Below are 4047 nucleotides of genomic sequence, written 5' to 3'. Positions count from 1 at the left end.
AAAGTTTCTAAATTAGGAAATAGAGAAGTTTCTATATATCTAACCTAAACAAGAAACATTATCATGCACAACTATTTGTTTAGAATAAATTAAAAAACTTCAAACATGGTAAAGGAGAAGCTTGAGATCAATTTATTTTTCTCATCCTTTATCTTCAAAATTAATAAACCCATAAATTTTTGTTGTTATCTTTCCCCCTCATGCTAACTAACCAGACACTGCTTATTAATTGAAATTGAGATTATTTTTTCCTACTTTTTTTTATTTGCATTGAAATCCCTTAATTAGGCATCTAATAAGGGAAATTGGCCTCTAAGGTGCAGCAACGTGACAGTTACAATCATTATAATTAGGGTTGAAAACGGTATGGATAATATTCAATCCGTATTCGATCCATATTCGAAAATTTAGATGTGGATATCCCGATATCCGAATATCTGTGTGTATAAGGATACTGTATAGTTTTATATTTCAATTATTTGTATCCAAATTGTAGATATATATTATAATATTTTAATATATATTATGAAAAAATTTATGTTATTCACCATTATAATTACATAAATATTATGAACTTTAATATTTTTTATATTCTTTTCATAAATATCCGATCTAATATGGACCTGTATCTGTATCTATTTGATATCCGATTTGTATCCGTATTCAGAAAATAAAAAAGAAATATGAATATGATTTTACCACTATCCATTCCGTATCCGCTCCCTTTTAAACCCAAAATTTACAATTTACAATAGTCCATTTCATTAAAATAAAAAATATATATGATACTTTCATTGGTATTTTACATTATAAAGACACCAAAAACATATAAATGAAAAACAGAGCGTAAAATGAAAAAAAAAAAAAAAAAAAAAACACTCCATTTGATCATACATCAATCCGAAATGAAAAGCAAGTTATAATAGAAACAAAATATGAATGCTAAATTATATATTAATTAGGAAGCAAATTAAACAGGGTACTTGTGTATTTCATCTGTCCAAGGGTTCATCTCCTTTACCGGGTCGATGGTTCTAAGCGCCTTCCAAACCGCACTATTGCACTTAAAACCCGACCCGAACGCAATTTGCCATGTCCGGTCCCCTTTCTTCATTCTTCCTTTAGACTCGGCATATGCCAATTCGTACCAAATCGAGCTGCTTGACGTGTTACCGAACCGGTATAGGGTCATTCTAGAAGGCTCCAAATGCCATGGAGTCAGTTGTAGATTCTTTTCGAGTTCATCTAATACAGCCCGACCGCCAGAATGTATGCAGAAGTGTTCAAATGCTAATTTAAAATCAGGTATATATGGCCTGATTTTCATTTTTAGCACTCTCCTCAGAACTAGGGTTGCGAAAAAGAGCAGTTGCTCTGACATGGGTAGTACAAGTGGTCCCAAGGTGGTGATATTTGTCTTTAATGCATCTCCGGCGACATTCATGAGACTTTTTGAGAGAGAAATACCGATATTTCCCGCTTCATCCTCTTGTTGTGACACGCAACTAAATGCATTGTCATCCGCACCTTTGTGTGTACGCATTGTGCATTGCAATTGGTACTTTGATCGCCATCGATCGGACCGACGGTTAGATAACAAAATGGCAGCACAACCGACTCGAAAGAGAGCATTCGACACAAGCATTGACCGGTCATTACCCCAATAGCAATTCACATTTATGACCTCAACACTTACAACCAAAGCAAATGAATTGCTATGTGTTTGTAAGAGATCCTTAGCAAGATCAATGGCGATTACACCGGCACTACAACCCATTCCGCCAAGACTATGACTAATTATGTTCTCTCGTAATTTATAACGATTAATCACAATAGCAGAGAGAGAAGGAGTCGGGTTGAATGTACTACAATTCACTATCAAAATACCGATATCCTTCGGTTTGATCTTGATTTTGGCAAATAAATCATCTAAGGCACCAAACATGTCTGTTTCGACCTCCTTACGTGCCTCGGTTATTGAATGGATAGCGGGTGTTGTAGTAACTGCTGGAGGAAGATAAGTTTCATCACCGAGCCCGGATCTCTCTATAATTTTCCTCTGGAATTGTATATTCTCATCAGTGAACTTGTTTGATAACTCCAAACATTTCATGTATTTCGATCGAGGACACTTTAGTTTGTCGTCTGGCTTGTAACATGCATAATTTACCAAGTAAACAGGTCGAGGACGGGTGAGGAAATACACGGTGCAAAGAAGGATTAGGAGCATGGAATAAAGCAAAATGGAGACGAGATCAAACTGGAGATGCGACCAAACAGGGGAAATGTCATCGATAGAGAAAGTAGAGAGGTTAACTAAAATGGCGGTCGCAACGAAACAAAGGATGAAGTTAAAGAAGTGTGTAATCGCATAGTGATAACCGAGTTTTACGTACTTGAGTTTTACGGATTGATTCAGGTCGGTAAGTTGAGTTTTCGGTGAAAATTTGATTTGAGGTAATGGATCAGTGCTTGAAGCTTTCAATTTAGTTGATTCAGCCATGTTTGAGAGAAGATACCTTAAACAAAGAAGAAACAAATAACAAAACTTAAGAGATTTAAGGTAGGAAATTAATTTGCATTTTATAAAAATAAATAACCCAACAAGCTAAACTAATTAAGAATAAATAGATATATGTTAATTAGATGTAACATAATGAAACTAACCTTGAGTTCTCAACTGCTATTTTGTTTGTTTTTTGAGCTGATAAGAGGAATCATATATACCCTATTTTATAGCCAGCCGAAAGCGGGTTTGGATTTTAGTTGTTGTAAGATCCACTTTCGGTTGAGTAGCTTACGGCTACTAATTAAAGTACAGTACTAATTGTCAAAATTCAATCAATTTTAAGAGAATTGTTTAAGGACACCACTTTCTGGTGAAGAAAATTTTGAAAGTAATCTTACAAATCATAAAAGCAATATATAACAAATTAAATATAATCAGTAGTTTTTTTTTTTAAGAAATATTATAATTTAGATTGAAATATTGAGAGACTATTAAAATATTTATTTTAATAATTAGATAGAATGAGAATAGGAAATATTTATTGTTTAGTCTTTTTTTTTTCTACTATGATAGTTTATACTTGTAATAATTACACACAATATTCTTGCTAGAAATCTTTTCCATCAATAACCATCCAAGCAAATCAATAATGACTGTCTATTTTTCAAAATTGATATTTGATAAAAAAAAAAAAAAAAAAGTGTTAAGCCATCAAACTTTTAGTTATCATTTAGTCAACAGCTCCTGACCAAACTTTTACTTATACACCTCACATTGTCAATAATTTCTATCCGTTCATATCTATTTTATTTTTTAATCTTCGTAGAGGCTGTGAAGTCGTGAAACTCAAAGTCTCAACCTTTGAATAATCACAAATCATAAGACATTTTTTTTCTAATAAACTCTTCGATCCATCCACATCAGTTTGTTTCTTGTCATTTTCAATTAGATGAATATTGTATCATTTATCTCTATCATTTAATGGGTGTGTATTTTTGTACCTAAAATAGAAATGTTTAAATTTTTAAAACAACATGACTTTTTTTTGTTCTCTGTAAATTATTGTATATGTTTTTAATATTTAATAATATATTTTTGATATTGAGTATGACTTAAAACCGTCCAATCAATTCTCTGGTTTTTGATGATTTTGAGGTAGCAAATGTTTGGAGTTCGTGTCCCCTCAGGTGCCTGAGGTACAATTTAAAAAGATGGACGGTCCAGATTAATTCCAGCTGAGGTAAATTTAATCCGGAACTAGTTGGAACTGTAGGGATCTGCATTGAGATTCGTGCCACATAAAAAAAGGGTCCAGATTTATGACTTGCACCTCAGTTACCTGAACTTCGGAGTAGGTCCGATGCCCATTGGACCTACTTTGGTTCGATAGGTGATCTGGTCATCCAATTGCATCAAGAATTGTGCACTATGTATTAAAATCCGTATGAGTTTTTATCAATTTCCGTGCGCACATATCTTAATGCTAATCGTACGGTGATAGAGCTAATTGAACCTTAAAGTAGGTCCAATGCCCATCG

General features: G+C 33.3%; 1 pseudogene across 1 annotated transcript; it reads right to left on the bottom strand.

The window, feature by feature from the left end:
• Window positions 1–829: 829 nt before the first annotated feature.
• On the bottom strand, window positions 830–2551 carry LOC144548573 (3-ketoacyl-CoA synthase 11 pseudogene; annotated as a pseudogene). Its single transcript, XR_013509391.1, has one exon. The product of XR_013509391.1 is annotated as a 3-ketoacyl-CoA synthase 11 pseudogene (transcript).
• Window positions 2552–4047: the final 1496 nt, after the last annotated feature.

This window comes from Carex rostrata, chromosome 33 (assembly GCF_964058835.1).
Source record: "Carex rostrata chromosome 33, lpCarRost1.2, whole genome shotgun sequence".
NCBI lineage: Eukaryota > Viridiplantae > Streptophyta > Magnoliopsida > Poales > Cyperaceae > Carex > Carex rostrata.
Note: the sequence above shows the minus strand (reverse complement) of the source record. Positions and strands in the feature narration are given on the sequence as shown.